The following is a 12,202-nucleotide window of genomic DNA, read 5'->3' on the forward strand; positions in this document are numbered from 1 at the left end:
CGAATATTCTACTGTTTTCTTGTGCAGAGAACCTACGATACACAGCATTACAATAAAAATACGGACGACATTGTCTTGTATATGTTTATAATCAGTTCAAATAAAATTTTCTTATACCGTGCACGTGACTTGATTATTTTTTATTATGGTAAAAGTAGCTCAGGGTATCTTTAGCGTCCCCTCCTTGAGGTTTTTCTGTATCCGTCACTGGCTACGCACACTCAGAGAACATAGATGCCACTGTTTTTCCCCGAGTTAACTTAGACCAGACACGTGTGAATGCAAAAATATTGTTTCTAAATCCTTAATGTAGGTTAATTTTGCCAAGCAGATCTCGTACGTAAATTCTTCAAGTCAGCTTGTTGCAGAGATTAAACACCAGGCAAATTTAAAAAATAAATCAAACTTGAAACATACCTTTGTAACTAAACCAAGTGCAACAAACAAAAACGAATTTAATCTTGACCTGTGTCGATCTATTGTTGCAACAAACATAACATTCAATGCAGTTGAAAATAGCCAGTTCAAAAGTTTTCTAGAGAAATACTGTCTCTGCAACATTCCATCAGAAACCACACTGAGAAAGAACTATTTAGATACTTTATATGAAAATACATTGATCAGGATAGGGGAATATATAGGCGATTCGTGCATGTGGATCACTGTCGATGTGACAACTGACAGACGAGGTCAATATGTGGCTAATTTGATTGTTGGAAAGTTAGATCCTGACACTCGCTCTGTACTTCATCTGATCTGCAGCTAAAAAAGACTAACCAGGAAATAATTGCTCACTTTGTTAATAAACCCCTCAAATTACTTTTCCCCAACAGTATAGATGAAAATAAAGTAATCTACACAGATGCAGCCGCATACATGATTGCTGCTGTGAAATTGTTAAAAGTATTTTACCCAACCTTGCTCCATATCACATGTCTTGCCCATATCATGAATCGTGTAGCTGAGACGATACGGCTGACATTTCCACACGTAAATAGGCTAGTTTCAACCAGCAAAAAGGTTTCTATTAAAGCACTTGCAAGAATCCATTTATTTCAAGAGGGACTTCCCAACGTACCACTTCCACCAGAACCCAAACATACTCGCTGGGAAACGTAGCTAGAGGCCGTGAAGTATTACAGCGAGCATTTGGAAGACGTTAAGAATATTGTTCTTAAATTGCAGAACGAGGCAGTGAGCATTACTTCAGCTAAAGATCTTCTAAAGGGCACAACAGTTTCCAACGACACTGTATATAGAAAATCTCATTATGCATTTTTGGTCCCCCATTATTAAAGCTCAGGAGTGATCAGGGAAAGCAAGCTACACGCAACTGCGATTGACTGAAGAGATGACAGAAAAAATTATCTTGGTCCCAGGTTCTATTGGTATGAAAGTTAGAGAGAAACTAAAGACAGTGCTACAAAAGAAAAAATCACCCTCTGCAGAGTGCCTGACATCAGGTAAATCAACAAAACATGAGTGTGCGGTCCCATTGCGTCTAATACCGTCATTTAAATACGCTCCGGTGACATCTGTTGAAGTGGAACGCTTATTTTCGTCATATAAGATGCTATTAACAGATTAGAGATGCAGTTTCTCAACGGCAAATCTGCAGAAAGCGTTAGTTATTTACAGTGACCGTAATTATGGACATGGACAATTATATAATGTGGATTTTTGTCAATCTGTTTATCTTTCTAGATAGTAAAATGTCAGATTTTGGTCACCTATTTTCTGATTTTTTAACTTATTTTTGTAAGTGATAGAACCTATTTTAGGTACATAATTTAAGTTTTTGGCACATAAAAGTCCGAGGTCTAAATGTGACCACTAAAACTGATGTGATCGCTTTCAAAAATGAAATTTCTACAATGGTATCAGCTGAAATGACCACAAAATTCGATCAGGCAACACAAAATATCACCATTTAGATTTCAGATTTTTCATCGGGTGTAGCCAATTTACAGACACAGTTTAGTACCATTTTACTAGACGTAGGACAAATATCGGAATAAAAGAAAAATTTGAATTACTAGTAAGATACGATAGTGAACAACATAACAAAATTATCAAAAGTTCGTCAAAATTTACTATGAATGTAGAGTAACACACTTCAGAAAACACTATGCTCAGTGAAACAGCACAAACACTTCATACTAAAGTAGAGCATTTCACCACAGAGCAGACAAATAGCCTAAAGCTACAGTTTGATGATCAGATGAATATCTTTAGTCGTAATTATTTTGAATGGATTGACAAAAGAAGCAGATACATCCATAAGTGTATTAGCGAAGAGCTACCACTAACGATGCGACAGTTGGTGAGCAAAGACCTCGCAAACAATGAGGTTGCAAATCCTAAACAGATTGATGAACTGAAACATCTTAAGGAAATCTTTGAGAAAGATCTGACAGTTTGGCAACAAAATGTATCTTCGAAGTTCTTCAGTTTACAGAAGGGGTTAAAACAACTACAGAAAGGTGTGACACAAACCTCAACCACAGTAGCACACACACCTGAAAACTCTAGTCAGGTGCAGTCAGCACGAAACTGAAGTAATGAAAACCTGTATGGCGCTCTGTTTCGTACTTATGACGTGCTGTATATTCCGGGGGCAGTATCTAACTTGTCGACTGTGTTACTTGACGAGAGTTTATTAAAACATCGTATATACCAGCGATAAAGACCGTTCACGCTGTCGTATTCATAAAATCATTCAAAGCAGCTTTTCCCAGAACTTGGACTGATTGAAGAGGGATCAGTTACGCGATTGGGTAATACAGGGTGAAGCCGCAATATGGGTAAACGATAAACAGGAAAGTGTATTGACTACGAACAGTTTTAACGCTCTTTCCTGAACAAATTTTAGTCAAACTTGGTACAAAAGTGACTCATGAAACACGTTTTTGAGCCAGAATTGTTTAATCCGCATCAAGGCAGCTTAAGACGCCACTTTGAAAACTACCTCAATACGTCGCACTACTGGGACGATCCTGTCTCAAAACGCGATCTATTGCGGATACTAAAAGCAAAATTACCGGTTGAAATCGGCGAAAAACTTATTCAAATTCCCGATACAGACGGAGAATGCTTTGTCTGTGCTCGACATACCGGATTTAATCTAGGAAGACGCTTTTAGCTAGCGACATAACAATAATAATAGGGTTCACGCGATACAGTCGCGACAGTACAGCCGAAAAAACTAGAATGGGAACCGGAATGACAATGGAAACCGTGATTATGATAACCGCCGCAACAATGAAAATAGCAGTAATAATAATTACAGAAACTGACAATAGCTGTGGTACCCACCGAACTACTGTAATAACTGTCCTGGGAACCTGCCTGCATTTAATAATAATAGTAGCCACCAAAGCTATTCACAAAATAACACTCAAATTCGTTTGGTTCAGTGTGAATGGGGGACACAGTGTCCTCATTTGAATATAACAGAAGTGACAAATGAACATAAATCGTCAAATGGCGGCCCTTCAAAGTGAATTCGGTCTCATCTTACTCCCAGGTGATGACTGGGGATCATATCAGTGGCTATTCTTTGTCACACGTTAGTTGTTAGTTCCAAGAACTATAACAGATAAGGTAGTAACCAGACAGCTCCTATATGCTTGGTAAGGTACAATGAAGACATGGGTCCCCGCGACAAGTTTTGGAAGAAAACACGAAATAACGTGGCCCAAGGAGCAAAGTGATAAAGGCCACAACACAACCTATCATGGTTGTTGTTCCAACCACAATTGTTATAGATAAGGCGGCAGCAAAATATGCTGTATCATATAATTTGTATAAGGGGATGAGCGAACTAGGCCCTATGCCACTTTTCCTGTCCAGTAATGCCAAATCATGAGCGCAATTGGCGTTAAGTCACATGAGTTAGAATCCAGATTTTTGTGTCTTTGTGACAACTGAGTGGGGTAATGGAGCAATACAATGCCAGTTTCTAGTAATTGATCATTTAGTTACTGACTGCCTGATAGGCGTAAATTTTCTGAAAGAGAAAGACGCAATAACTGATTTCTCATCAGGAAAATGTTTCTTACCGTACAATGGCGGAGAGATTGAAGTAATTATGGACAAACAAAAGTTAAATCGTAGCAAATACTGCCAGAGCTATCATATACAATTCTTAGGCAATGATGACAGTCATAACATGAGCCTCCCCATAACAAAGGGTGAAATATCAGATTCAAAGAAACTCCTAGGTGACAAAGTGATTGAATGTACAGCAATTACAAAGGATCAACAAGATAAATTATATAATCTGTTACTGCACTATCTACAGGTATTTACATGATAACCAGGTGTTATGAAAACAGATTTTTACCGCATGGAAGTTAATCCCCATGATGTATTTTGGCACAACACATATATGATCCTCTGGTCAAAGTGAGCAGCAGTGAGAGATGAAACCAAGCAGATGCTAGAATGTAACATAATTGAGCCATCTGTATCACTTTACCATAGTCCCCTGTTAGTGGTAACCAAATCTAATGGAACTATTAGTCTCATGTTAGATGCATTAGCCGTAAATAAAATAACTGTACTTCTACGTACAAGACGTGAAAATTTTGATGAGTAGTTACAAAAATTCCATGGTGTCAAATACATTAACAAATACATTACAAGTATTGTTTTAAGGAGTTCATACTGGCAGTTTAAATTAACACCAGAATCTAGAAAGTATATCGCCTTTCTTTTTGGCAGTAGTAGTTTCCAGTTTTGTGTGCTACGTTTCAGACTTAATGTTAGTTTTGGAGTAATCATCACGACCTTAGACACAATACTGGATCCAAAAGTGTTAGAAAGTGTAACACTGTATGTTGCTTACATTCTCATATCAACAGATAATTCGGAAGAACACCTACACTTTCTAGAAAGAACATTAGAAAAGTTTTCACAAGCAGGTGGAATGACAAATTTGCAAAAATCTAAGTTTGCGAAAGAGGAGATCAAATGGTTAGGACACATAATATCTTCATATGGAATCCCACCAGATCCCAATAAAAATCAGTGTAATTATAAATTTTTCATATCCAAACACCAAGAAGCAGTTAAAAGCTTGGATTACACTAATTTTTCCGATATTTCATTCCACATAAATTATTAAATAGTACAGCATTACTAAGTTTACTTAAGGAGAACGCTTTATAGCTTTGGACGCAGAACTGCACCACTGATTTTACCACGATAAAAGAAACATCAGTTAGTTCGATATCTTGTGTCACCCTGATATGATCAAAGATTTTTATGTCGCCACAGATGCCTCAAACACAGGTTTGAGCCCTCCTGCCAGGGGTTCGAGTCCTTCCTTGACCATGGGTGTTCAAAAAAATGTTCAAATGTGTGTGGAATCTTATGGGACTTAACTGCTAAGGTCATCAGTCCCTAAACTTACACACTACTTAACTTAAATTACCCTAAGGACAAACACACACACCCATGCCCGAGGGAGGACTTGAACCTGCGCCGGGACCAGCCGCACAGTCCATGACTGCAGCGCCTTAGACCGCTCGGCTAATCCCGCGCGGTGGCATGACTGTGTTTGTTGTTCTTAGCATAAGTTAATTTAAGTGGTGTGTAAGTCTATGGGCCGATGACCTCAGCAGTTTGATCCCTTAGGAATTCACCCACATTTGAACATTTTTTTGAACAGCTTTGGGCACATGTCTGTTTCAAATTTGTCAATAACAGGATAAGTACAAAGTAAAAGTGATCAGCTTTGCAAGTACGACACTCAAGGAATGGGAGTGTTCCTATTCAGCGACAGAATTAGAAACACTAGCTACTTTGTGGGCATTCAAAAACTTCACTTACTATAAAGCTTCGTTTTTTTTCATGTCATGCAAATTATTACACCATGCCTACTGCATTGGCCATTGTCTTTACATGAATATTCATTTGAAGTTATTCATATAGCATGAAACAAAACTTCGTAGCTAAGGCATTATCTAGACTGCCACAAGGTCTTACAGAAAATACAGAAACACTACAACAAGTAACAGGTTATTGTATTTTACTCATGAAAGACAAACACTACAGACAATACTACACCGACTTGTGCAGAAACATGAAAGGACTACAAGAAGCAGAACTGTGTTGGCACAAGGTGAGGACCAGTTAAAACAGAGTAAGATAGGCAGTTTGAAACGATATTACGCCATACACAATGACGTATTTTTCTACAGGAGACATCCTAATAAAAACACTTGGTGTATACGCATTCTGTCTGAATGTGTAGATAAACGTATTTATTATGTACATCATGCCTGGGGACACTACGGCACCTCAAAGCATGGAGGGAAACATGATCTATTTAGCTACTTTCCCAATAGGCGACGGAAAGTACATCAAGCACTAACCACTTGTGTCATCTCCCAAAAAGCAAAATCCATCAACAAAACTATTAAGACTGAACTGCACTCTATTTTTCCAAGTAAATCACTTGAAACTGCAGCTCTTGACATTGCTGTTTTACACTCGACCACCTGTGGAAGTATGAAATATATTACTGCAATACATAATATTTTTTTCAAGTATGTAAAGCTATATTCTACAAAATCTCCAATGGGTGCACAATAGTCAAAAGAGTCTCAAATGATTATATTCCCTCAGTAGAAAAACCCAACTTGTTCACAGACAATGTATCTTCCTTCGATGGTTAGAAATGCAGCCAATTTTTGCAAAATAATGGCGTACAAATAATTTTAATATCATAGTTTAATTCTCAAGCAAATCCTTGAAAACATGAGTTTAGTGAATTGAACAGGTTCATACACACTTATACCTATAACCAGCACGCACATTGGGTGTGTTATCTTGATCTGTTTGTGCAGATAGTGAACCATCTTCTTATTTATGACACACAATGCACACCTGCGGACTTCGTGTTGAATGTCAGAGAAAGCTACAAGTGTGTAGATCCTCTTCTGAAATTTCTAAGGCAAGCAGAACCCTATGATGCAAAGGTAAGACCCGTGTTTATCACACTCACTTGTCAAGGGCTTCTTAGAAAATCACAATATCACAAGAATCTCAGAAACACGCATATTTATGAAGCAGGAAATTATGTTTTGCCCAGAACTCTCCGCAAATCTTAACAGCTCAAACGATATAACAGCAAGTGGGCACGTATTTATGAGGGACCATACGGCATCACACTTATACATAGCTGAATGCTTTATACACTTAACACGTTGAATTTGTGCCAGGTAATTATGAAGAAAGTAAAAGATGATAATAAAAAACTGTGCAAATAGAAAAGTGTCAGAGAATGACGATCTGACAAGAAATGTAACATTTATGCAAATACACTGCACTGTGTGCCATGTATCATCTAAACACAACATGATTACACACATGTACATTATGTATTAGTCTACATACAATGTAAACACAAATAGTGCATTTACCCAAAAGACAGCTGTGCAGTATGAATGGTAGTGTACAGCTGATGCAAAACTTGTAATTAGAGGTTTCTTTCTTCTGCTCCTTTTTGATGAGCATTTGTTTGTTTTGTAATTGTATCATTCCTAGTAGTAGCTACTAAGTTATTTTGCACTCGTACTTTATTTAATGATGTGTTGTAGTGACGTTTCTCTATCCTGACTTTTATGTGTATGTAATTACACTCCTGGAAATGGAAAAAAGAACACATTGACACCGGTGTGTCAGACCCACCATACTTGCTCCGGACACTGCGAGAGGGCTGTACAAGCAATGATCACACGCACGGCACAGCGGACACACCAGCAACCGCGGTGTTGGCCGTCGAATGGCGCTAGCTGCGCAGCATTTGTGCACCGCCGCCGTCAGTGTCAGCCAGTTTGCCGTGGCATACGGAGCTCCATCGCAGTCTTTAACACTGGTAGCATGCCGCGACAGCGTGGACGTGAACCGTATGTGCAGTTGACGGACTTTGAGCGAGGGCGTATAGTGGGCATGCGGGAGGCCGGGTGGACGTACCGCCGAATTGCTCAACACGTGGGGCGTGAGGTCTCCACAGTACATCGATGTTGTCGCCAGTGGTCGGCGGAAGGTGCACGTGCCCGTCGACCTGAGACCGGACCGCAGCGACGCACGGATGCACGCCAAGACCGTAGGATCCTACGCAGTGCCGTAGGGGACCGCACCGCCACTTCCCAGCAAATTAGGGACACTGTTGCTCCTGGGGTATCGGCGAGGACCATTCGCAACCGTCTCCATGAAGCTGGGCTACGGTCCCGCACACCGTTAGGCCGTCTTCCTCTCACGCCCCAACATCGTGCAGCCCGCCTCCAGTGGTGTCGCGACAGGCGTGAATGGAGGGACGAATGGAGACGTGTCGTCTTCAGCGATGAGCGTCGCTTCTGCCTTGGTGCCAATGATGGTCGTATGCGTGTTTGGCGCCGTGCAGGTGAGCGCCACAATCAGGACTGCATACGACCGAGGCACACAGGGCCAACACCCGGCATCATGGTGTGGGGAGCGATCTCCTACACTGGCCGTACACCACTGGTGATCGTCGAGGGGACACTGAATAGTGCACGGTACATCCAAACCGTCATCGAACCCATCGTTCTACCATTCCTAGACCGGCAAGGGAACTTGCTGTTCCAACAGGACAATGCACGTCCGCATGTATCCCGTGCCACCCAACGTGCTCTAGAAGGTATAAGTCAACTACCCTGGCCAGCAAGATCTCCGGATCTGTCCCCCATTGAGCATGTTTGGGACTGGATGAAGCGTCGTCTCACGCGGTCTGCACGTCCAGCACGAATGCTGGTCCAACTGAGGCGCCAGGTGGAAATGGCATGGCAAGCCGTTCCACAGGACTACATCCAGCATCTCTACGATCGTCTCCATGGGAGAATAGCAGCCTGCATTGCTGCGAAAGGTGGATATACACTGTACTAGTGCCGACATTGTGCATGCTCTGTTGCCTGTGTCTATGTGCCTGTGGTTCTGTCAGTGTGATCATGTGATGTATCTGACCCCAGGAATGTGTCAATAAAGTTTCCCCTTCCTGGGACAATGAATTCACGGTGTTCTTATTTCAATTTCCAGGAGTGTAGATGAAATACTAACTTCATGCTATGTGAATAGTAAACCAGATTTTAAACCATATTTCAAAAGGCTGAAAATTTGTTAGAAGAACTTTGTAAAAAGATGTACTAGTAATCAGAATAATATTAACAGATAAAATGACATGGACAGAAAAAAAGTGTAAAGATAAAAGCCCATAGTTAATAAGAACTTATGTATGGAGATAACTAGAGTTCTGTTATAATGAAAAACAGACTAGTGGTGTATGTCTGATAAACAGTGACCAGTCATGTGTTGGAATAGAGAATGAGTGCATTGTGTGTAATCGCAATTCCTGGTGGGCTGTTAAATGAACATCAGGACAAGTAAGCAGCATTCCTACTGAATGTAAGGTGTACAGTTACCTCAGAAATGAACTGATGACACTTCCTTCAAGAGGGTGTGCTGCCAAGAGAGTGTCGCTGGATTCCTATGCACAGAAACTCAAAATTTATTTCCATCACCAACTTCCCTGTGAACACTATATCACGTGAACATTGTGTGCCATGTCCAATAGTCATATCTGAACTAAGCCACCGCACACCAACAACAAAATGTAATTGGTACTGTATGTCTGTGCACTTCCCATTATTGACCACCGATTTAAAATGTATGAGAAAACAAAATTTATGGACATGCAGTATTTGTGTGAACTCAACAACTTTTAACCTTTGTAGATAAGGAACTTGGTATTCAAACAGAGAGCGAATTTTCAGCTTTGTCTGAATTTGCACAAAGTCGAATTATTACTATGCTATAAACGATGTCCAAGTCTTTCCCTTTGACAGAGTACGATAAATGATGGATAGTTGTATGCTCTAACCTTATGTTGTTACCTATTGTAAGGAACTAAATCTAACATTTACCTGTTGTAAATGTACTTCTCTATGCATTTTAATTTTGTAAGCACCTAAGATGTGCATCACTTCAAGAGATTAAGCCACTATACAAAATTAATGATTCGTGAATTACAGAGCCTTGGCACTGCTACCGGTATGCAAGCGGACACTGGGATGAGAACCAGCAGATCAACACTGTGTACAAGCACTGTGAGCATTCCCAGGAAATCAAACCAGTCGGCGCCATCATGCATTATACCAACGTATTTTGAGTCGCTTAAGCGCTGTTTTGCTATCAGTTAACCAGGTCATGTGAGAATTCCATTTTTCATTGCATTACGAGTTTTATTTTTCTTCACTCCGATGTGGCACTGATCCGCCATTGGCGTAATTTCAATACTAATCTGCACAGCCCATTTTCACTTATTGTATTTGTGGAACTTGCAGTCATTCAGACAATAAGTCTGAGTTTTCTCAAATCAATCATATAGCACAGAGCGACTACCAAATTGCAATATGCACATTACTTTTCCTAAAACTCAATTCGTCCACAGCCTATTTTGCACAACTCCCAACTCCAACCTACGATCACAGTTTTCATTCTGGTGACATTTTGAAAATATTTGAGTTCATGGAGGGGGGAGCTAACTCAAAGAATGAATGGTTCCCAAAAACTAACGACCACCAGTGAGCTGTTTCCCAAAGATGAACGAGTTTTCCCATGTCTAGTAACAGTTACTCAGCAATTCAGTTTTGTGATCACATTTTTTTCGTGAAATTCTGAAGACCAAATCAAATTTTGTACAGAGAATTTTAGAACAAAAGCATATCTATTAAGAACTCAGAAAAAAGTGTGTTTCTCGAAATTTGGATGCCAACTTCACAGTTATTCAGAATTGTGGTCATAATGTTTTTTTTCTCGAAATTTTACAAAAATCTTCAAATTTTGTACAGAGAGCTCTGGAACTATAGCATATTTATCAAGAACTTTAAAAAATGTATATTTCTCTAAACTCAGGTGTGTCTCAGTCCATCAAAATTGCAGCTATGTTTTCAATCATCAACAACCCAACGAAGCCAAGACTCTCACCCAATGGGGGCAAATCACCTTCTTCTGGATGCTGCTCAACATGGAGGATAACATCACCTGTGAAAATAAAACTAAATGTCTTAGTATAAGTTTTAGAAAATTGATTACTTACTTTAATTTCGACGTATTTCCTCTACAAGGCTATCTTCAGTGGAGCACGCTGATTAGGATTGTTCACATCGATATTAGTCTGTGTACCTGTTCTGTAATGATAGGTTAGATGCTGTTTGGACATACTGATAAGATGCAGATTAATTCTGCACCAGTTCCTTAAGGTCTGCACCATGATCGGTAGATATCTTACTGCATTAGTATGTCGACTCTAACGTCAGTGGAAAAGAAAGAAACATCAGAAGCTATGAGAAAGAGGTCTCGACTAACACAACCTTTTAGTTGCCTCATTAGTTACATTACTCCACTTTAGGATATTATGTGATGTGGTGCTATGGTTCACGACAGTGGCAAGGGTGTGTTGTACGTTTTTAAAACCATGTTAAGCAAATAATACATCTAGAATGACCTTAATTGTAGTTAGTCCAATGGAAATGTATACTGACCTTTGTAGGAGATTCATTAATTTAAAAATTCATTTAATTGGTTTCTCACTGTGGGTTTAATACCTTTAATATTACTAGCAGTAGCACAATAAGCCTACAGTTTTTGGGTGAGTTTCTGTCTCCTTTTGGTGTACAGGCTTGGATGAGTACTGGTTAGCGCAAATTATAAAATGTATTGTGACTGAGAGAGATGGCGCAGTGGTTAGCACACTTGACTCGCATTCGGGACGATGAAGATTCAGCCCCGTGTCTGGCCATCCTGATTTAGGTTTTCTGTGATTTTCCTAAATTGCTTCAGGCAAATGCTGGGACGGTTCCTTTGAAAGGGCGTGGCCGACTTCCTTCCCCATTCTTCCCTAATACGATGGGATTGATGACCTCACTGTTTGGTTTCCTCCCCCAAATCAACCCAACCCATGTATTGTGGAAGTCTTATAAACTCATCAGTACATCAAAATGTATAAGCTTTCAAGACAAATTAAGCTTCTTGTCAACAAGATAAGGACTCCTAAAAGTAATACATAGAAAGTAAGTGTGGAAATTCTTTTGAAGGTAAGTAATCAGTGTGTCACAGGTAGCTTCAAACTGCAGAAATATCTAAAACATTTTTCTGGTCGTAACTTGCATATTGTGTT

Source organism: Schistocerca serialis, chromosome 3 (genome assembly GCF_023864345.2).
Source record: "Schistocerca serialis cubense isolate TAMUIC-IGC-003099 chromosome 3, iqSchSeri2.2, whole genome shotgun sequence".
Taxonomy (NCBI): Eukaryota; Metazoa; Arthropoda; class Insecta; order Orthoptera; family Acrididae; genus Schistocerca; species Schistocerca serialis.